Raw genomic sequence first — 24,897 nt, forward strand, 5'->3', positions numbered from 1 at the left:
CTAAATAGACCAAGATATAAAATGTGAGGAAACATGTAAATATACATATGCAAATTGTGATTGACACACAAACAAGTCCCAATGAGTGATAAATCGAAAATAAGTCAATGAAAAAAAAGGGGGAGAGTGGTGTATGCACCACAAATAAAGAGGGGTGTACATCAAGTTGAAGACATCTTCGTGCAGGCAGTCAGGAACACCTGGTGTGATATTAACAGCAGGTGTTACAGAAGAGAAAAAATGGAACCAATGGATCTGGATGCCAGCGACACCAGATCAAACAGGCATGGACAGGAACAGCTTGAAGTATCCTGAGATGGTCAGCAAGGAGACTGGAACAGGCACAGGTATCATTGAGAGTCAGCCCTTCTCCAATCGAATCACCACAGGGGAATCAGCCCTTGGGTCAATGATGACCGGATGGATGGAATAAGCATGTTTATGGTGAAGGAATAAAAAGAAAAAAATGCCCCAGATGGTGCAGATCAAAAGTAAATTGGGTATTTATTTTTATAAAACCAGCATATAATATCATAAAATGGTGATCACAGTTAAAAAAAGCAATGTGGAGAGCCAGAAAGCAAAGCCCTACGCGTTTCGTCCTAATAGGACTTCTACAGGGGCATGATCTGAAGATTGTATCGTACAATGTTCATGGCTTGAGCTCACCATCCAAACGCAGTAAGTTGTGGCTTGAGACAAAGAGACTGGGTGCACATACTTTACTCTTGCAGGAAACTCATTTCAGGACTGACTCTGTCCCCCGCCTCCCCACACATATATTCAATAAATGGTATCTCAGCAATTCACCCCAACCTAAATCTGGTGGGGTGGCGGTAGCGATACACAAAAATTGCCCTTTTATTCCCTTGGACCACTATGCTAATCCCAACGGCAGATTTGTCTTTTTGAAAGGCACGCTGATCGCAAGCTCACACTCGTGGCACTTTATTCTCCCAATTCCAGACAACTAGAGTTTCTGGATAAGTTGTTAGATACACTTTCCACTTTTCGCAAGGGGCGACTGGTGGTGGGGGGAGACTTTAATGTCTGCCCTGACCCGCAGTTAGACACCTCTTCCGGTCGTTCCACACACTCGTTCGCCTTTCTCAAACGATTCCGTAAAACCCTGCAGGCTAATCATCTAGTCAATTGCTGGAGAGTGCTTCACCCCACCGTAAAAGACTTTAGCTATTATTCCGCCACGCATAGAGTATATATGCAGATAGATCTCCTATTGGTAGATCAATGTTTTTGGAATCACTCTTCAATGCATCGATTGGATCGCTGACGATCTTCGACCATGCACCCATCTCCATCTCCCTGGCTCCATATCTGTATGGGAATGACATAAGGCTGTGATTCGGGGTGAACTTATATCCCAGGGATCTAGACTCAAAAAGGCACATAGTGGAGAACCAGTCCCTACTGGCCCAGCTATGCACCGCAGAGCTTAAACACAAACGTCAAATGACGCCACGCCTATATGAGGAGCTTGTGTCCATTAGAGAAAAGCTTTCCAATCTGTTAGAAACACAGACACGAGATTGAGATATGTTTCTCATAAATTTTATGAGTTTGGAAATAAATGCGGTAGACTATTGGCCAGGGCCCTTAAACGACAACGCACATCAGGTCACGCCCATAAACTGTAAACTACTTCGGGCTCCCAAACAGTACTGTCCTCCAAAATTGCGGACACATTTCGTCACAGAAAACGGAATATATCTCACAATATCTAGAAGAAGCGCTAGCTCCCCAACTGTCGACACAAATTAGCGAGCAGCTTGACAGGCCTATGGCTGTAATGGAGATTGAAGCAGTCATTAAAGACCTTCCGCAAGGAAAGAGTCCTGGTGGGTTCACTAATGCATATTACCACAAATTTTCGTCCCTCCTATCTGATCGCATGTGGGTATACTTTAATGCCCTGGCGCCAGGCACTTCCCTTCCAAAGGAGGCATTGTTAGCACACATTGCTGTCCTCCCGAAGGACCCATCCACCCCCAGCAGCTATAGGCCGATTTTGTTGTTGAACACTGACATCAAAATATTAGCGAAGGTCTTGGCTAATCGACTTAAACCTGTTTTACCAACGGTAATTCACCAGGACCAAACTGGATTTATAACGGGGAGGGAGGCCAGGGATAACTCCTTTACTGCAAATAAATTCTTCCACACCTCTTAAATGCTGCCCGGCGTCTGATTCCTATGCATTGGAAGTCGTCCTATGTCCCAGGGAAACCCGACTAGGTTTGTTTGCTCGATTCTATCGTGGCGGCAGAGGAGTGGATGGCGAAGTGCAAAGACAGATATGATAAATTTTATGCTATCTGGGCCACTTGGATACATTATACGTCTAATATGACGCAGACACCACTCACTGCCACCCCTGGACAGGCAGATTAGTGGATGATGGTACGTCGTTTTTATTGGAGGATGAGACCTACAGACCTTGACTCCATAGGTCTTCTACAACAGTTGATGACCCGCACCTACTGCTGTCATGTTGTTTGATTGTTCTGTTCTTTGTACTCAGGTATGCCCATCCCCCCCCCTTCCCCCTTTTTCCTACAATTTCACTTTGGGTTATGTTGGATGCAACGGGTGAGGTGTTGTATCCTAAATATATGAGAACGCAATCCTGATTTGATACAAGGATCAAAGTACTCACAAGCCCCCTTGTGGCTGGGACATAATTTGATGAAGTCATATGAGGCTAGATATCTGAATGTATCAGGGGTTCCTGTGCGCAGGTAACCTATTGTCCTCTCTTATCCCCATATGTGCCCCTTGGGCATTTACTTTTTTTTTGTTCCCTTTTTTTAAAAATTTTTCTCTGCTTTGTTGTATTCTACTTTTCTCAAAGTGTGTTATTTTGAAAATATAAAATAAAGATTATTTAAAAAAAAAAAAAAAAAAAGAACTATAATTTTTACTATAACTAACTTTTTTTTTTCATTTTGGGTACAGCAAGGTTATAAAATCCGTCAAATTTTTTTTTGCTATTGGTCCCATTTCGGAGATTTCCATTCACTTCCTGTCCCTTAGCCAAACAGGAAGTGGGAGGAAATCCCTGCAAATTAAAGGAATCCCTTGGGGACCCCCAGAGGTACCCCCATTGGAAGATTTCCTCATTTACTTTTCTTACTTTTCTGGAGACAATCCAAAATTTGGGATATTCTTTACTTTCACTTTCAATGATAATGGTAAGCAGGACAAATATAGAGGATGAATCTCCTTACCAGCGGGCACAGACACCAATAAAAACTGACAGGGGTTCTAATCCCTCTTCGTTCTATCCAAAATGAAAAGAAAAGTTTTGCCTTTAGTTATACTTTAACAAACTTCCAAATGTAGAAGGCTATGTTCTTACTGTGTTGAAAATACAATTTCAGAACTAATTAAACTGACACTGAACGTTTTATTTATTATATGGCGACTGTATTTTCTAATGAAATCAGAACTACAGTAAAATTATACTATATCTGGAAAAAGTCAAGGATAGATATAAAAGAGAACCTGCCCTTTTGGTAAAGAGCAGGATAAAATGTATTTAATTCAAAGTACATGTGGGAAAAAATCTGTCACCTTCTTCTTCTAAAAGAAAAAGAGATCAATGGCAAAGGGTATAGGAAAGGTCAGAACTATATAGATCTATAGATACATTCTGAGGGAAATATGTAGTATAGAAATTAGATTATAATGGGTTCAAATCCAAGTAATCTGGAGATGAAAGCAGTAAAGCCCAAATGTGGCTTCATTCATTACACATTTGGAAAATGCATTAAAATACACATTTTAACTCCTTTACTTGTGTAGCACTAACTCTTGGTGGAGCTGCTGGTTTAAGTGGGCTGTTACCTTCACTCTCGATACCTCTGTTTCACCGGCATCGGGTCTAGGGTTCCCGTTGAGTTTACCTCTGGACAATATAAGCACCAACACTTGAGTACGTTTTCAATGCTTTATTGAACCAAGTAACGAAGGAGTAGCAGGAAAGAGGCAGGAGAAAAACTGCAGGGAAGCTCAAATACCTTTCCTTAGGTTTCTTTAGAACATCCTTTAAAGTTGAATACTGTAATTGAATGCAATCCCCTTTTGTGGGACACGATCTTTGCTCGCCTGGATAGGCCTCTCTCACTTGCCTAGCAGCCAGTACGTAGCACGAACAAAAGTCTCTGCCACAGACTTGCTTGAAATAAACCTGTACGATCCTCTGCCACAGGATGTATTGGTTCATGATGAATGTCAGACACAGTACTTGGACCTCTAAGCCAACCCGGCAGTACCATGTAATAAGACTACTTCAGGATACGTCCTCCAACCGAGTCACCAGGCCCCTCTCCAGACCAGCACTCTGCATGATCCTTCCATGACGGGTCCTCCCCTGGGATCTTCTCGGTTGTCCAGCTTCTTCACTCTGGATAGACAGCTCAGGACCATTCCTCGGCTGCTGTGGTAGGCCCCAGACAGGCTTCTGGGCCCACCCACGCGCCGCAGCGATGCGGGCCTCTGGAACAGAGGACCACGAGGTGGTACTCTAACACATACCTGTCGGCCAGGAGGGCCAGCAGGTGGCTGAAAACGAACCCCTAAACATGGCGTCTGTCCCATAAATACCTTCTCCCAGAGTGCAACTTGGAGGACCACCTCCACTGAGTTGTCTCCGGGACAGAGGAGCACTCATCTGCCCCAACACATTGCCTTTCCAACACCCACCGATGGTGACAACGACACCCACCGGCACAATGCGGAACCACACGCAACGTCAGCCAAGCTGGAACAGAGGCAAATCTAACTTCCTATAATGAGCAATTCACTAAAGTTACCTATCAGATGGTAGATCATAAATCTACCAGCACTACATACTCCCCCCACTACAATAGATGTTGTCCCCAATGTCTGTCCAAAAATAATGATAATAACTCCCAAGCCTGGGAGTAGGTATTTGAGCTTAAAACTTGGATTAGATAAAGAAGAAGGAAAGATATATCCTCACCTGAATGACCGCAACATACAGGGATATGTAATGAAATACTGACACATAATCACACACATAGGTTGGACTTGATGGACTTGTGTCTTTTTTCAACCTCACCTACTATGTAACTATATATATATGAAAGACAGTGGAAAGACATTATAAGATTAACATCTATAAAACAATATGTTCACGTCCGTAAACAAAACCATCCTATGACTGTACAAAACCTCACTGTCTATCTAGCTGAAAATCAGCAACAGCAACAGCAACAGCTTGATAGAGGATCAAATGGTTCCTGAAAAGGAAAGCATATTAACACACATATATCCTGCACAACTTCAGGAGCAAAGCCTCATTTAAAAATGAGACTCTCTTCCCACAATCTATATCAAAATAATCTTTAGGAGTCCATCCCTGTATACATTTTTTTTCCTCCCTTCAAATGAAAGAAATCCGGCTAGCAAAAAGAAGTCCTTGGATTTGAAACACTGAGATGAATATCCAGATCTCGACCACGAAGATCTCTTTATACTGACACTAACTAACTCCAAAGTTCTTTTGTCCATAATCACCAATAAAACCAGGGATCTGGCAAGGTCAGTGTCTTTCCCTGTTTATCCACTGTAGTAATGAAATATACAACGTCCTCTTTTCCGGGCCTGCAGATAACTACTTTGTCAGCATAGATGTGCCGACCGAAGTTCCAGTGCATAAAACATCTACTAAAACGTTCATCCATTTTAACAGAACATCAAGTCTTTCGGAAAGGCTTAGGCACAGAAAAATAGTCCCAAACAGCTTCACTGTACCAAAGTTCCCGGTTAACTTCAATCACTTGCATTATGTCCTGAGGGACATAAGGGAACTCCAAGCCATATTCCGTAGGTACACGCTTGTTCAACATTCTCTGCAAACGTGCGAGTTTGGGCAAGGATCTGTTTTTCCCCATGCCAGGAGGCACACATGAATCCAATGATTTGCTCACCATAGACCCAGCCGGTGTATGAAGTGAACTAACAACTTTTGACAATGTCTCATTTACAGTGCTGTGTGGCTCCACACAGGGTGACGTCTTCCCAGAACTCAGGGCTGTCCATTCAGGGAAAGTCATAGCAGAGGCGACATCCTCGCCTTGTGCCCATAACATCTCTTGTGACATAGTCTCAAATAGGTCATCATCACTGGAAAGATCCAACAAGGATTCTATTTTCGAATCTCCCAGTTCTTCTGCTGGCAGATACTTATTTACAGTCCCAGATACATACCCCATCAGCTGCTTACCCGTTCCCGTCGTGGACTTTGTTGGATCCGGTTCGGGTAGTCTCTGGGGTAGGCCTCAGCCACGGCCGCGGGAAGCCTTCACATATGCCACCTTCCTCTGGACAGGTACAACAGAGACAGGCGTGGTGGACACAGAATTCAAAGCAATGTCCGCTAATGAGACGGCAACAGCAGTGTCTCTCTCCGGAACATTCTCGGCAACAACAGGCAAAGTGGTGGCCTGCCGTTCTCTCTCCGTAGTAGTAGCAGCTTCTACTGTGGCGATACCTGTTGCCCAATCCATTCAATAAGCACGGGGCGACATGGTAGGTTGCTCCACCACAAACAAATACTCTCCACATTGCGGACATCGGCCAAATGGACAGAGATGTACGGCCAGTCCTTCACATCGGTGGCAGATCATGCCCAGTCCTTCAATATCTCCTGAGGTATACAGAACAAACCTCCCCTGCGGCTTCAGACAAACACCAGTGTCCGTAAGCAGGGTTCCGGTCAGTACAATACTCGACACAGTGCTTGCAGGGAACATTCTTGGTCCCATAATTGGCTGCATTGCTGAAAAAGACATGGCCACACTCTGATCTTCTCGGCACGATCACGAGGCCTCTCTTCTTCTCTGGCGCCAAACACATACACGCGTCCCACGCGGTATCAAGTAGGGTAGGCTCCTCCCACTTGTTCTTCTGATCACGTAGCTCCCAGGCTTTTACTAGCGCCCGCCGGCTACGCATTCAGAAATAAAGTCCTGCAACTTTTAACCTCTTCTCTTCCTGAAAAATTGACAAAGTCCAGCTCTCACCGTAACCTCCCAGTGAAACACCTCTCTGGGTTGCGAGAATTGATGGTCAACAAATCCCGGATGACGCGCCCACGTGTAGCACTAACTCTCGGTGGAGCTGCTGGTTTAAGCAGGCTGTTACCTTCACTCTCGATACCTCCGTTTCACCGGCACCGGGTCTAGGGTTCCGTTGAGTTTACCTCTGGACGATATAAGCACCAACACTTAAGTACGTTTTCAATGCTTTATTGAACCAAGTAACGAAGGAAGTAGCAGGAAAGAGGCAGGAGGAAAACTGCAGGGAAGTTCAAATACCTTTCCTTAGGTTTCTTTAGAACATCCTTTAAAGTTGAATACTGTAATTGAATGCAATCCCCTTTTGTGGGACACGATCTTTGCTCGCCTGGATAGGCCTCTCTCACTTGCCTAGCAGCCAGTACGTAGCACGAAAAAAAGTCTCTGCCACAGACTTGCTTGAAATAAACCCGTACGATGTCAGAGAGGTTACCTGGGTGGGCGCCGGCGAACGTTGGTGCGCATGTTCCTGTGCGTGCCGGGGCGCGTGTTCCTGGGGGCACCGGCGTGTCTGGTCTGGCCGGCCATGGCGTGCAGGGTGGCGTCCGGGTGCGCGCGCGTACGCGCATTCGCGCCAGCGCACGTTCGCCTATGGGCGTTACTGTGGGTGTGCCTGGTAGTGCTGGCATGCACGCCGGTGCTCGGGGGCGTGCTCGGGCGCGTGCGGGTGCGCGGGCGAATCGGGGCGCGCACGAGCGCAGCGTTTGGCGCCAATCAGCCTATTTAGGTCTGCCTCAATTCCTGTTCGGTGCTGCCTGATCAACAGCTCTGTGCCTAAGTTCCGTGATCCTCTCTGTGTTCCGTATCTCTGAAGTTTTGACCTGTTACGACCCGGCTTGCCTTTTGGACCTCCCTGACTGCTGCCTGAACCCGACCCTGGCTTGTTTGACCCCGCTTCTGCCTGCTCCTTTTGTACCTCTGTTGCCAGCCCGTTGCCGACCTCTGCCTGTGTGTGACCAGCCCAGTAAGCTCCTGCTCAGCATCAGTTCCAGTGTTCCTGAGTTCTACCTGCTGCTTGAAAGACCACCTTTCTCCAGGATCCTTACACCAGGCCCTCATACGACACCGTACTCGCCGGCTTCCTGTCTGCTCTATCAGGGGCCCCGAGTCGATACGTAAGGGAGCCTACCCTCTGTCCAAGCGGACTCACCTGTCTGGTAAGTGAGGGACCTGACATACGATCCTCTGCCACAGGATGTATTGGTTCACGATGAATGTCAGACACAGTACTTGGACCTCTAAGCCAACCCGGCAGTACCATGTACTAAGACTACTTCAGGATACGTCCTCCAACCGAGTCACCAGGCCCCTCTCCAGACCAGCACTCTGCATGATCCTTCCATGACGGGTCCTCCCCTGGGATCTTCTCGGTTGTCCAGCTTCTTCACTCTGGATAGACAGCTCAGGACCATTCCTCGGCTGCTGTGGTAGGCCCCAGACAGACTTCTGGGCCCACCCACGCGCCGCAGCAATGCGGGCCTCCGGAATGGAGGACCACGAGGCGGTACTCTAACACATACCTGTCGGCCAGGAGGGCCAGCAGGTGGCTGAAAATGAACCCCTAAACATGGCGTCTGTCCTATAAATACCCTCTCCCAGAATGCTACTCGGAGGACCACCTCCACTGAGTTGTCTCCGGGACAGAGCAGCACTCATCTGCCCCAACACATTGCCTTTACAACACCCGCCAATGGTGACGACACCCACCGGCACAATGCGGAACCACATGCAACGTCAGCCTAGCTGGAACAGAGGCAAATCTAACTTCCTATAACGAGCAATTCACTAAATTTACCAGATGGTAGATCATAAATCTACCAGCGCTACACTTGTTAAAATTTTTAATTGCTGCTCCAGCATTGCTCCAAAATCCCTTCTGCTGGCAGCAGACTGAAGAGGACTGTTTCAGCTGGCTATCATCAATTGTCCTACACACTTCTGGCATGCATGGATTCCGATCTCTATTGGACGAGGGAATCTTTTTTTGTATAAGTGCATGTAAACCAAAAAATAAAAAACTTATTTATAGCAGCTTACAGATCCTTAGAAGTGGTGGCTGCGTTTTTTTTATTTTAAGGCTGAGTTCACACCTATGCAACTTGGATGCCGATTTCTCCTCATCCAATTCGCATAGCAGGAGAATGTGACTGGCTCTCTATGGAGCCGGTTCACATATCTCCACATCAGGTCTGGTGCGTTTTGCAGGAAAACCGTGTGCTTTTCTGGTCCGTTTCAGGTCTGAATTCAGCCCAAAATTCGGGCTAAAATCGGACCTGAAATGGTGAACCAGCACAAACCGGACCCCTGCTGTGCGATGGATGTGGCTCATATGTGAACTGAGCCTGAAGGTGTAGTGCTACCTCTGTAAAGGACCGCTGGATTTTGTTGTGATTGACGATTGATCTACACCAGGGGACATTTTTTTTTTACATTTTTTGTAATAATGGACTTGTCAAAAACTTGTGTTGTGTTTTTATTAACTTTTTACACTTTTTTTGGAAAATTAGTGGGGGTAACCCATATTCATTCACACGGGGGGGATCTGGGGACCTTGTTAAAGGGGGCTTCTAGATTCTGATAAGCCCCTACCCGCAGACCCCCACAACCACCGGCCAGGGTTGTGGTGAAGAGGCCCCTGTCCCCATCAACAAGGGGACAAGGTGCTTTGGGGGGTGGGCACAGCCCCCCTGCCCCAAAGCACCCCCATTATCAGGATATGTGGCCTGGTGTGGTTTAGTGGGGGGGGGGCTCGTTCCACCCCTCTCCTGGCCTGCTAGACTACATGTTCAGATAAGGATCTGGTTTAGATTGGGGGGACCCCACTCTGTTTTGTTTCTGCACTTTTCACTGCACTTTTCTTCTGTTTGTTTACATTTTAGCTGTCAGTGTGGAAGCCAATTGACAGCTGATGAATCATCGGTTGTTAAGGACACAGCGACTGGCTTCCCGGCCAGCTGCTTGACAACCAGCTATTATTCACACAGAATTCAAATTGGTCGCTAATTTTTCAACCAATCCCAATTCAAATTGTTCCAAATATCTGGAATTAGTTTGAAAATTAATAAACAAAACAAAATTAAACTAAACTAAACAAATTCCGAAAAAATTAACAAAGCGAAATTAGTAACATAACAAATCTATCCCAAACAAAAGGCAACAATTTGTTCCATTCTGCATATCTAAAAGATTGCAAGCCAGCAGAAGTAGTGCAATGCTTTGTCTAAAGGAGTCCATGGATGGCACAGGGCTGCTTTGGCGGCCGAGGTTGACCTACTCAATATTACGTAGGTGGTCATAATGTTATGGCAGAACAGTGTAAATTAGCAGATAATTCTTTAGTGCTAAGTTCAGATAATATTGTAAGGTTGAGCCACACATTGTCATTCTCTCAATGTCCCCTTGTTCTATACAGCTCTGGAATGACTTGTTCTTTTTGTGTTCCATTAGGAACAAAACATTCATTTTCCATATTTTTCTTGTAATTTACAGCGTGACTAGCTAATTGAATGTTATGAGAAAGAAACGGAAAATAAATTAACATTTAGATGATGAAATGAAGTGTTCATTGCTAATGTTTTATTGGGCTTCAGAACCTGGTTGGATAAAAGTATGAGATATGCTATGGCTGACTTATTTTTTGAAGAGGGACACCTGCTAGCAAACATATGTAGGCATAGGACATGCCCCCTTTCACACCCCTTAAAGGAGAATTAACCAAAAAAAAGGTTTATTAACCTCCCTGGCGGTATAATTATTTCGGATTTTAGATGCTGAAAGTGGTACAATTATTTTGCATGGAAATTTGGCGTTTTATATTGTAGGTCTGTAAATCTTAACAATAACACACTTAAATCTGTCCAAACCAGAGTCTAGTAGATATCCCGGGTATGATAAAGTTTGAAACACAAAAACATAAATTATAATATAATAAATAAAAATAAATAATTAAAAAAAATAAAAATAAATAGTAATAAAATAAATTTCCCCACGATTCACTATCGCTCAATTCTGCAAGTGTTCTAATTTACTATCGCTGTTTTCTAGCTGGTCTAAAGCCACTTTTGACGTAAAGGGACACTTTATGGTTGCTATGGACAATCTCCAGTTTCCAGGCAGAAAGAACAGTATATATCATATAAAACTGCATGCAGGGCATGGGCCAAAGCACTGGGGACAAAAGGGATGTGAAATCATTTCATACAGTACTGTAATCTGTAAGATTACAGTACTGTATGTGTTATGATTTTGACTTTTTTTTAAATTTGCCGCCAGGCTCCGCCCCCGTGCGTCGTGACGCTCGCAGGGAACGGAGCCTGGCATGGAGAGGCTTCGGAGGAGGACGGAGCCCTCGGACACTGCGGGGGACATCGCAGGATCCCGGGGACAAGGTAAGTAAGGAGGCACCAGGATCCTGCGATGTAATCCCGAGTGTGGCTCGGGGTTACCGCTAATGGTCCTGAATTTTAACCCCGAGCCACACTCGGGAAAACTGCCAAGGAGGTTAAACCTACAAGGGCTTTTGTTTTACCACTACTATTCCTTTATATTGGCTTTTAGAATTTACAAATGCAGCAATTTAGAATTTGGATGAAAGGTTTAGCACTGGGAAACACTTTTTGAAAGATAAAAAGTGCTTTTTATATACAACTATATGGATCAGACCAAAATGAGGGGCAAATGAGGAGGAAAGAGGGACAGAGGGACATTGCTTCAAATCAGGGACAGGCCCTAGAAATCAGGGACAGTTGGGAGGTATGCACATGTCATGGCACAATTAATTCTTTGTGTCTCATTCACTTTGCAGTGATGTTACATTTGGCCAACTGCACACTGTATTCCTTCATGGTGCAGCCCTTTCCTGAAAGAATACCGCAGAACCTGTATCCCACTTTCCAGCCCAGCTTTAATGCCACCTTTCTCCTAGTGACATACCACCAGTACTAAGCTGACTCTTGAGGATCCTCTTCACACTTTCTTTCCCCCATGACCTATCACTAGGGAGAGGGTCACATCAGGCACCCCCTCGCTAAAAGAGCACACAGTGTCATCCCTGACAGTCACACTGAACATGCCAACTGGCAGCTTAAGCACCAACACACTATTGGCTACTAATGGCAATGGCACTTAGATCTTCTCTTGCAGGATTCTCCACTTGCAAACCCTTTGTAGCACACTGCCTATCAGGGGCATTTTATGAAATCAATGGGCCTGTGTGAAAGATCATAAGTTGGGCCCCATTGCTTGATAAAAAAACCCCCCAAAAAAAACCCCAAAACAACATGGTATGCTTAGCACAATGCAGTAAAGAGGTGGGCATGTTTTTTATTGTGCCAGGGTTATTGCTAGTATTCTAAAAGGCTTACAATACCTTTGGGGCAGTTTTAGCGGAGCAGTAATGCGGCAAGCATAGCACACCAAGGCAAATGGTGGGTGTGGTCAAATTAAGTTAACGGTGGGAGGGGCCTAAAGGGGCATGGTTAAATAAAACAAAAACCTTCTTGTAGGTGTGCCACAAAAAAAGAGTCTCATAGACATGTATAAACCTCAGCACAATCATTCTTTGAAAAATGCAGCACTGTCATTACATATGATTTACTGTACTCTGAAAAGAGAGCTAACGCTTTGTTTGAGCTTACCTTATAAAAAACTTCACTAGAATAGTCAGGGACTGCCTAACTACCAGCAACTGTTGAGACAATAAATATCTTAATCAGACATGCAATCTACAATATAGTGTGTATACTGTACAGTAGTGCAGGAGTACCTAATGTAACAGATATGCTGCGTACACACGATCGGATTTTCCGACAACAAATGTTCGATGGGAGCTTGTTATCAGAAATTCTGACCGCGTGTAGGCTCCATCAGACATTTTTTGTCGGAAATTTCTGTCAACAAAAATTTGAGAGCTGGATCTCAAATTTTCCAACAACAAAATCCGTTGTCGGAAATTCCGAGCGTGTGTACACAATTCCGATGCACAAAATTCCACGCATGCTCTGAATCAAGTACGAGACGGAAGCGCTCGGTCTGGTAAAACTAGCGTTCGTAATTAAGATAGCACATTCGTCACGCTGCAAATTTTGAAATCTTTCAATGCAGCGCATTCTCTTCTTTAGAATGCTAGAATAATGAAGTTGTTTTGCAGCTGATATTCACACAGAGTTCTGACAAACTGATTTCTTTATTATTTCTTGTGATCTCATGAATAAAATTTTTTTTTTTTTTCACCAGATCTCCATAATAATGTTTTTATTTTTTGTTTATAGCAATCTCCTTTTTTTTGGAAATCAAGATCTCCTGTTTTTTTTTTTTTTTTTTTTCTAGTGATCTCCATAATATTTTTTTTCGTTTTTGTGTCAAGTTACCACAACACCATTATTATGTTGTATTTTTTAACCTCAAGGAGATTGGTTGGTGTTGGTGTACCTTGTTAATTTGACATTTTCTTTTTTAAATGTAGCTGCCTACTCACAAACAAACTGTCCTTTTTAATTATAACACATAGCCAATGATTTAAGAAAAAATATATACATTTATTAGGGTTCATAACAAAATAAAGAGGAAGGCAACGGTGGATAAACTGGTGAAATTAGCGAAGCCTTTGTACCCCGGAGCATACATCAACTATTTGACAGGCAAAATTGAGAGCCTGAGGAGTCCATTTAATAGAGAGCACAATCTGGTCCAGGACTCTGAGAGATCAGGAACAGCAGCAGATGACATATGTGTTCCCAGGCTGTGGTCATACAACAGCCTGCGTCTTTTGTCAGACCAGACCGAACCCAGGCCATCATTCTCTTGTCTTCCTTACACGCTTGCTTCCAGGCTGTGGCTCTGGTGTTGGAGTTGTGGCAGGAGGTGGAGGAGGAGGAGGATGGTCCAACTCACACAGGTGGGTTTTGCTTGTGATCTCGCCCCTCAACCCCTTATTTAGGGCCATATATATCAGTTCCTCACAAAAGAGGCATTGGCCCACCTCTATTTCCTGCATTTTGTTGGCAGCCATGCAGGTATAGGCCTCCAGAAGACTGGTGGGGGTTCTGAAGGCCGTAGAAGCCTGCCGAATTAACCCAAGTGCTGACTCCTCCACACTCCCCCCTTCCTGGGCCTTTTTTGTTGAAGGCGGAGGGGAGGGACCTGGAATTCGGTCAGGCTACTGGGCTTGGCCACCTCCTGACTGCCACTTACCCCCGCCACCTTCTGGCTGCCACTTACCCCCGCCACCGCCTGGCTGCCACTTTCCCCTGCCACCTCCTGGCTGCCACTTTCTACAGCCTCCTCCTGGCTGAGGATTTTCTGTGTTTGAAAAAGGGATATAGTTTTAGTTTATTGATCATCAATCACACACAATTTTAAGAAACATGTTGAACAGTGCTATACCTGATTCAAGCTGGGCTCCTCCACATCTTCTTCCTGGGTGGAAGGCCCAGGTTGTACATTGAAAGACTCAGCTGGGGTGGTAGAAAGAATGGAAGGAAGGGTTGAGAGTGATGGCCTGAATTCAGTCTGGTCTGACAGAAATCGCAGTCTGTCTTAGTACCACAGCCTGGGTACATAAATATCATCTGCTGCTGCTCCTTATCTCTGGGAATCCTGGACCTTCTAATATGTCTAATATGTCCTTTGTAGAGATGGTGGAGATGGTGGACATCTTGAACAGGGCCAACTATGATGGGAAGCATGGACCTTACCCAAACCCAAATGTGAGAAAGGCCAAGATCATGACTAAAGTTGTGAAAAGTCTGCAGAAGAATTTTGGGGTATGGTGATCTAAGGATCAACTGAGGAAACAATGGTCAGACCTTAAATTGAGGGAGCAGGATCAGTACAGAAGAATCAAGAGAGTGCTGCAAAAAAGTAAGTATTTTGTAGTGTGTTCCTATTCTTCTTATTATGTTTGTGCTGCTCCATGTGTTTTTCTTTACTGTAGTACAGTTTAAAATGGCAAGTTTCAGGTTCGTGGGCACAGTAATCGTTTGCAGTAAACATCATTCGTTCGCCCACTAATACAATGTTTTTGCCAGGTGCAGGTTAACTACATTTGTTCAGGCCTATTTGTATTAAAATAAGTTTAGTACATTGTTGTCTAGATGGGTTTGTAGCTAAAATGAAATGCAGACTTGATTCAGTGTGAGGAGAGGACACTCTGCTTCTGTTTACACATCTGGATGCAGGAGCAATAGTGTGGGACATCAGAACAAACTTTTTGAGGTGTCCCACACAGGTGCTCCAGTGGATACTAGGGGTCTCTACATGTGTGATACTTTACCCAAAAAGGTAAGTATTCAGCTTTAATAAAGGGAAAAAAATAATGTCTTCAGCTTGCAGACAAAAACAACAATTGTACGACACTTTTAAGCAATGTTTCATATTCCTATTTCTGGCCTCAAATATCTGTTTGCTAATTATACCTTTATTTTATTCACATAGGGGAGAAAAGAATCGGGACGTCAGAGGACACCAGGGACCCACAACCTCCTAAACAAAACCACAACCTGAGTATGTGGAGGAAGCAGAGGTTTATGAAGTGGGCGAAATAGTGACCACAACAGGTCAGTGTCTGGGACCACAGCTTCAGGTAATAGATGTATGCCTGCATATTTATAATACATGGTGTGTTTTTTTTTTATTTCAGGTAATGTGGATGTTGTGGAAGAAGAATCTCATTTCACAAGTGCAAGTGCACACGTCCTCATTGGGGAGATCATGGTGTGCAATCGGGATTTACAGAAGATCAAGGAAGACATCAGTGATGTTGAAAAAAGACTCAAAAACATCATTGATTTTTTTAGGCAGAATATAAAACACACCACATTATTATAATTTTTTGGTTTTTATTAGAACTTTTCTAAAAAATGTTGAAAGCCAAATTTTGAAGATGCACACAGTGTGACAACATGTGCTATCTGCCATCGCGGGATATCAATGTACGTGTTTTGTGGGTACAACCCCTTCCTCACAACTCAAGTAGCTGAGAGGAAGGGGTTGTACCCCCGAAACACGTCCATTGATCCCCCATGATGGGAGGTAGCACATGTTGAGGTATAGGATCAGGAGGGAAATACCCATTTTGACTCTCAATTTGTGTGCATCTTCAAAATTTGGCTTTCACAGGGGTGACATCACCCCATCTGATGAAGGCAATATCAACACAGTTTAGACATACTAATGTCTGATATCGCCTTCAATGTATCAAAGTTGAACTTTGTAAGTTCCTGAGTTGTGTATTGTTTTATGTTTTGAAAAACATGCCTGTTTACCACAAAAAAAGGATATTTCTAATGTCCCCCCCAAAAAAAAAAAAAATATTCCAAAAAATATGTTGGTTTGTTCAAAAACCCTTTCCTAAATGCACATGTGAATGTGCACAGAGTAAAAAAATTTCTACTCAACAATGTGTGGCTTCTTCTTTCAATGCTCAGTTGCAGTTTTTTGCTTAAGATGGGGGTTATTTCCTAAAGGCAAATCCACTTTGCACTACAAGTGCACTTTCAGTGCACTTTTGCAGTGCACTTGTAAAGTGGATTTTCCTTTAGTAAATAACACCTACAGTGCTTTATAATTTGCATAAATCAGGCCATTATCGTCACTACAAAAAATGAATTCAGGGTGCTGAAAATGATGAATATTATTATCATTAATGCATTACATACATTAACAACAAAACAAGGTGTGTGTTTAGCAGACCCACAACATAAATAATAGTTAGCTGAAGAAGAGATTGTCACCTCATGTATCAAAGAAATTACATTGGAACTATTGAAGAAAATGGCCAAAAAAAAGCCCATTGGAGAACCTAGGAGACAGCTAAAAGAAACACAAGCAGTAAATCAAAGGAAATATTCTTCATTTTAAAATACAAATTTATTTTAAAAATACATTTATTTAAATACCGGTACATATAATGTGATGTTAAAGGATAAAACTTACCCTAATATAGTCCTTCTGCAGGACCTAAATGATGGCAGAACAGGTCTCTGGAATAATGATTCCCAGAGCTTGGGGGGAGATGCCTGTCGAGAAATTGATGTCCTGCAGACTTCTCCCCGTCGCCAAGTACCGCAAGGTGGCGACTAGCATGCAGGTGTCCTGCTTCGTGATATAGGGGGACAGTAAAGCCAACAGACGGTGAAAAACGGGGTCCATCATCTGGAGATAATTCCTGAAATCATCAGGATTATTCTCCCGGATCTCCCGCAACAAAGGCATATGAGAGAATTGGTCACTCTGGAGCAAACAATTCTTGGTCCATGAACTCCTCCCCACCCTGTTCATGGACTGGGCTTGGGTCAAAGTAAGAACCCCAACACCAAGCCCCTGCACAGCACAAACTCCACGATGAGTACGTACCCGCAACATGGCTTCAAAACGGTCGGCTGGTCAGAACGAACTAACAGAACGCACTGAAAATAAGAAACGAGCGGACAAGAACGCACTGCATATCAAATACATACTGTATTATAAATAGCAATCACTGAAAACCAGATACGAACTGACTACATGCACTGAAAACCAGATACAAACCCACAAGCACAAACTGAAGAGCAGTAATGATCTGAAAAGCACCAGGCTGAAAAGAGCAAATCGTCTCTCACCAAACTTCTACTAATACAAGATTAGCAGAAGGAGCCCAAAGGGTGGCGCACTGGCTATTGAACTTCCTCTTTATAGTGCCGTCGTACATGTTGTACGCCAGCACGTTCTTGACGATCGGAATTTCTGACAACATTTGTGTGACCGTGTGTATGTAAGACAAGCTTGAGCCAACATCCGTCGGAAAAAAACCTCAGGATTTCGTTTTCGGAATGTCCGATCGTGTGTACGCAGCAATAGTGGATAGAGTGCAGAGTGTGTAATGCACAATATAGTGTATATAGTGCAGAGTATGTAGTGTCAGGGGAGTAACTATAGGGGGCGCAGGAGTCGCAACTGTGATGGGGCCCTGTGCTGCAGGGGGCCCGTGCGACCCCCCTTTACATATGTCCGCCGGCAGCATAGGCGACTAGGAGTACTAGTGCACCATGCGCACGGGTGGCTGGAGGTGGGGGGGTGACTAGCAGAGCTCCATGCTTGAGTACCGCACTGACTGCTCTTTAGTTATGCATTCCCCGCATGACCTGTGTCCACAGCTGGCTCCTCTGGGTCCCCCTCTCCTACTCCATGCAGCGCCGCCCAGGTTTCTGTCCGCTTCCTGAATCCGGTCCACACTACACTGCATGCTTCTCCCGGGCATACAACCTTTAAGCACACCGATGCAGTGCAGCTCTATGAGAGTCAGCTCCCCGGAGGACACTGCAAACCCATCAGCCCTGAGGACAGGGACCCCATCACCCCTGGGGACAGGGACCTCATCACCTCTGGGCACAGGGACCCCATCACCCTTGGGGACAGGGACCCCGTCACCCCTGAGCCTGGGACCCCATTTCCTCTGGGGACAGGGACCCCATCACCCCTGGGGACAGGAACCCCATCACTCCTGGGAACAGGGACCCCATCACCCCTGGGGACAGGAACCTCATCACCCCTGGGGACAGAGACTCCATCATCCCTGGGGACAGGGACTCCATCACCCTCGAGACAGGGACCCCACCTCCCCTGGGGACAGGGACCCCATCATCCCTGGGGACAGGAACCCCATCACTCCTTGGGACAGGAAACCCATCATCCCTGGGGACAGGGACTCCATCTACCCCAAGACAGGGACCCCACCTCCCCTTGGGACAGGGACCCCATCACCCCTGGGGACAGGAACCCCATTACCCCTGGGGACAGGAACCCCATTACTACTGGGAACAGGGACCCCATCACCCCTGAGGACAGGAATCCCATCACCCCTGGGGACAGGAACCCCATTACCCCTGGGGACAGGGACTCCATCACCCCTGAGACAGGGACCCCATCTCCCCTGGGAACAGGGACCCCATAACCCCTGGGAACAGGAACCCTATCACCCCTGAGGACAGGGACCCCATCACCCCTGGGGACAGGGACTCCATCACCCCTGAGACAGGGACCCCATCTCCCCTGGGGACAGGGACCCCATCACCCCTGGGGACAGGAACCCCATCACCCTTGGGGACAGGGACCCCATCACCCCTGAGGCAGGAACCCCATCTCCCGTGGGGACAGGGACCTCATCACCTCTGGGAACAGGGACCCATCACCCTTGGGGACAGGGACTCCATCACCCCTGAGACTGGGACGCCATCACCGCTGGGGACAGGGACCCCATCACCCCTGAGACAGGGACCCCTTCTCACCTGGGGACAGGGCTCAATTCTCACCCAGGGACAGGGACCCCATCTCCCCTTAGGACAGGGGCCCCATCTCCCATTGATAAAGGGACTCCACCTCCCCTGGGGACAGGGCCCATCATCCTTAAGGCAGGAACCCCATATCCCCTGGGGACAGGGACCCCATCACCCGTGGCGACAGGGACCCCATCACCCCTGAGACATGGACCCCATCACCTCTGGGGACAGGGACCTCATCTCCCCTAAGGATAAGGACCCCTTCTCACCTGGGGACAAGGCCCCCTTCTCACCTGGGGACAGGGCCCCCATTTCCCATGGGGACAGGGCCCCCTTCTCCCCTGGGGGCAGGGATCCCATCTCCCCTAAGGAAACGAACCCCATCTCCCCTGGGGAAAGGGACCCCATCTCCCCTGGGGACAGAGCCCACTTCTCCCCTGGGGACAGGGACCCCTTCTCACCTGGGGACAGGAACCCCATCACTCCTGGGGACAGGGACCCCATCACCCCTGGGAACAGGAACCCTATCACCCCTGAGGACAGGGACCCCATCACCCTGGGGACAGGGACTTCATCTACCCCGAGACAGGGACCCCACCTCCCCTTGGGACAGGGACCCCATCACCCCTGGGGACAGGAACCCCATCACTCCTGGCAACCAGGACCCCATCACCCCTGAGGACAAGGATCCCATCACCCCTGAGACAGGAACCCCATCTCCCCTGGGAACCGGGACCCCATCACCCCTGGAGACAGGAACCCCATTACCCCTGAGGACAGGGACCCCATCTCCCCTGGGGACAGGGACTCCATCACCCCTGAGACAGGGACCCCATCACCCCTGGGGACAGGGACCTCATCTGCCCTAAGGATAAGGACCCCTTCTCACCTGGGGACAAGGCCCCCTTCCCACCTGGGGACAGGGCCCCCATTTCCCATGGGACAGGGCCCCCTTCTCCCCTGGGGACAGGGATCCCATCTCCCCTGGGGACAGGGATTCCATCTCCCCTAAGGAAAGGAACCCCATCTCCCCTGGGGAAAGGGACCCCATCTCCCCTGGGGACAGAGCCCACTCCTCCCCTGGGGACAGGGACCCCTTCTCACCTGGGGACAGGAACCCCATCACTCCTGGGGACAGGGACCCCATCACCCCTGGGAACAGGAACCCTATCACCCCTGAGGACAGGGACCCCGTTACCCTGGGGACAGGGACTTCATCTACCCCGAGACAGGGACCCCACCTCCCCTTGGGACAGGGACCCCATCACCCCTGGGGACAGGAACCCCATCACTCCTGGCAACAGGGACCCCATCACCCCTGAGGACAAGGATCCCATCACCCCTGAGACAGGAACCCCATCTCCCCTGGGAACCGGGACCCCATCACCCCTGAAGACAGGAACCCCATCACCCCTGAGGAAAGGGACCCCATCTCCCCTGGGGACAGGGACTCCATCACCCCTGAGACAGGGACCTCATCACCCCTGAGACATGGACCCCATCACCCCTGGGGACAGGGACCTCATCTGCCCTAAGGATAAGGACCTCTTCTCACCTGGGGACAAGGCCCCCTTCCCACCTGGGGACAGGGCCCCCATTTCCCATGGGACAGGGCCCCCTTCTCCCCTGGGGACAGGGTTCCCATCTCCCCTAAGGAAAGGAACCCCATCTCCCCCGGGGAAAGGGACCCCATCTCCCCTAGGGACAGAGCCCACTTCTCACCTTGGGACAGGGACTGCTTCTCCCCTGGGGACAGGAACCCCATCTCCCCTGGGGACAGAGCCCACTTCTCCCCTGGGGACAGGGACCCCTTCTCACCTTGGGACAGGGACTTCTCCCCTGGGGACAGGGACTCCATCACCCCTGGGGACAGGAACCCCATCACCCCTGGGGACAGGGACCCCATCATCCCTGGGGACAGGAACCCCATCACTCCTGGGGACAGGGACCCCATCACCCTGGGGACAGGGACTCCATCACCCTGGGGACAGGGACTTCATCTACCCTGAGACAGGGACCCCACCTCCCCTTGGGACAGGGACCCCATCACCCCTGGGGACAGGAACTCCATCACTCCTGGCAACAGGGACCCCATCACCCCTGAGGACAAGGATCCCATCAACCCTGAGAACAGGGACCCCATCACCCCTGGGGACAGGGACCCCATCACCCCTGAGACAGGGACGCAACCTCCCCTGGGGACAGGGACCCCATCAGCCCTGGGGACAGGAACCCCATCACCCTTGGGGACAGGGACCCCATCACCCCTGAGTCAGGAACCCCATCTCCCCTGTGGACAGGGACCTCATCACCTCTGGGGACAGGGACCCCATCAACCTTGGGGACAGGGACTCCATAACCCCTGAGACTGGGACCCCATCACCCCTGGGGACAGGGACCCCATCACCCCTGAGACAGGGATCCCATCACCCCTGGAGACAGGAACCCCATCACCCCTGAGATCAGGGACTCCATCACCCCTGAGGACAGGGACTCCATCACCCCTGAGACAGGGATCTCACCTCCCCTGGGGACAGGGACCCCATCACCCCTGGGGACAGGAACCCCATCACCCTGGGGACAGGGACTTCATCTACCTCGAGACAGGGACCCCACCTCCCCTTGGGACAGGGGCCCCATCACCCCTGGGGACAGGAACCCCATCACTCCTGGCAACAGGGACCCCATCACCCCTGAGGACAAGGATCCCATCACCCCTGGGGACAGGAACCCCATCACCCCTGGGGACAGAGACTCCATCACCCCTGAGACAGGAACCCCATCTCCCTTGGGAACCGGGACCCCATCACCCCTGGAGACAGGAACCCCATCACCCCTGAGGACAGGGACCCCATCTCCCCTGGGGACAGGGACTCCATCACCCCTGAGACAGGGACCCCATCACCCCTGAGACATGGACCCCATCACTCCTGGGGACAGGGACCTCATCTCCCCTAAGGATAAGGACCCCTTCTCACCTGGGGACAGGGCCCCCTTCTCACCTGGGGACAGGGCCCCCATTTCCCATGGGACAGGGCCCCCTTTTCCCCTGGGGACAGGGATCCCATCTCCCCTAAGGAAAGGAACCCCATCTCCCCCGGGGAAAGGGACCCCATCTCCCCTAGGGACAGAGCCCACTTCTCACCTTGGGACAGGGACTGCTTCTCCCCTGGGGACAGGAACCCCATCACCCCTGGGGACAGGGACCCCATCATCCCTGGGGACAGGAACCCCATCACTCCTGGGGACAGGGACCCCATCACCCCTGGGAACAGGAACCCCATCACCCCTGAGGACAGGGACCCCATCACCCCTGTGGACAGGGACCCCATCACCCCTGAGACAGGGACCCAACCTCCCCTGGGGACAGGGACCCCATCAGCCCTGGGGACAGGAACCCCATCATCCTTGGGGACAGGGACCCCATCACCCCTGAGTCAGGAACCCCATCTCCCCTGGGGACAGGGACCTCTTCAATCTTGGGGACAGGGACTCCATAACCCCTGAGACCGGGACCCCATCACCCCTGGGGACAGGGACTCCATCACCCCTGAGACAGGGATCCCATCACCCCTGGAGACAGAAACCCCATCACCCCTGAGGACAGGGACTCCATCACCCCTGGGAACAGGGACTCCATCACCCCTGAGACAGGGACCTCACCTCCCCTGGGGACAGGGACCCCATCACCCCTGGGGACAGGAACCCCATCACCCTTGGGGACAGGGACCCCATCACCCCTGAGGCAGGAACCCCATCTCCCCTGCGGACAGGGACCTCATCACCTCTGGGGACAGGGACCCATCACCCTTGGGGACAGGGACTCCATAACCCCTGAGACTGGGACCCCATCACCCCTGAGACAGGGACCCCATCACCCCTGGGGACTGGGACCCCATCTCCCCTAAGGATAAGGATCCCATCTCCCATGGGGCAGGGACCCCTTCTCACCTGGGGAGAGGGACCCCATCTCCCCTAAGGACAGGGACCCCATCTCCCCTGGATAAAGGGATTCCATCGCCCCTGGGGACAGAGCCCACTTCTCCCCTGGGGACAGGGACCCAATCACCCCTGGGGACAGGGACCCCATCATCCCTGAGGCAGGAACCGCATCTCCCCTGGGGACAGGGACCCCATCACCCCTGGGGACAGGGCCCCCATCTCCCATGACAGGGCTCCCTTCTCACCTGGGGACAGGGACCTCATCTCCCCTAAGGACAGGGACCCCATCTCCCCTGGATAAAGGGATTCTATCGTCCCTGGGGACAGAGCCTACTTTTCCCCTGGGGACAGTGACCCAATCACCCCTGGGGACAGGGACCCCATCATCCCTGAGGCAGGAACCCCATCTCCCCTGGGGACAGGGACCCTGTCACCCCTGGCAACAGGGTCTCCATCACCCCGAGGCAGGAATCCCCATCACCCCTGGGGACAGGGACCCCATCTCCCCTAAGGATAAGGACCCCTTCTCACCTGGGGACAGGGCCCACTTCCCACCTGGGGACAGGGCCCCCATTTCCTATGGGGACAGGGCCCCCTTCTCCCCTGGGGCCAGGGATCCCATCTCCCCTAAGGACAGGAACCTCATCCCCCCTGGGGAAAGGGACCCCATCTCCCCTGGGGACAGAGCCCACTTCTCACCTTGGGACAGGGACCACTTCTCCCCTGGGGACAGGGACCCCATTGCCCATGGGAACAGGGCCCCCTTCTCGTCTGGGGACAGGGAGCCCATCTCTCCTGGGGGCAGGAACTCCATCTGCCCTGGGGAAAAGGACCCCATCTCTCCGGGGGACTGGGACCCCACCCTGCCTAGGAACAGGAACCCCATCTCCCCTGGCAACGGGGACTCTGTCTTACCCCATCTTCCCTGGGGACCAGGACCCCACCTCCCCTAAGAACAGGAACTCCTAAGGTGCCAGGATGGAGGAGGAGGCAGAACACACAGAGGAAATCTGAATCACCAGCCATTTGGAGGGTGTACCAGCAGGGGTCACTGGACACCAGGGGGGGTATAGCAGTACCAGCATGGGGAGCTGGAGGACAGACAGGGGTCTAGCAGTACCAGTGTGGGGTGGTTGGAGGGTGAGGGGGTACATCAGTACCAGTGTGCAGTCACTGGAGATGGGGGTGGGTACAGCAGTACAGGCAAGGTGTGCGCTCCAGCACCTGTGTGCTCTTTCTCGTCTGTTTAGACCTCTGATATCAAACACCAAAGCCCCCTAACGGGGCTCCTAAAAAATTGTAAAAAAATAATAAAAAACTTCTGATACCAGTGATGGAACTACAGGGCTCACAAAGGTCGTTCCTATGACCGGGCCCTGGAGTTCCACCACCAGACTCGGAGGGAAGGGCCCCGGCTGGGGTTCAGGGGGGCCATCATGGTTTCTTGCACCAGGGCCCTGAAGGTTCTAGTTACGCCACTGTGTAGTGTACAATATAGTGTGTATATAGTGCAGAGTATGTAGTGTACAGTATAGTGTATGTAGTGCAGGAGTCTAATGTGTACAGAACAGGAGTCTGTA

The 24,897-nt window shown here is 49.2% G+C and overlaps 1 pseudogene; it reads left to right on the top strand.

Moving 5' to 3' along the window:
* Window positions 1-286: 286 nt before the first annotated feature.
* The window catches only part of LOC141148039 (uncharacterized), a 51,070-nt pseudogene continuing 26,459 nt past the window's right edge, over window positions 287-24,897 (top strand).

Source organism: Aquarana catesbeiana, linkage group LG06 (genome assembly GCF_042186555.1).
Source record: "Aquarana catesbeiana isolate 2022-GZ linkage group LG06, ASM4218655v1, whole genome shotgun sequence".
NCBI classification, from domain to species: domain Eukaryota; kingdom Metazoa; phylum Chordata; class Amphibia; order Anura; family Ranidae; genus Aquarana; species Aquarana catesbeiana.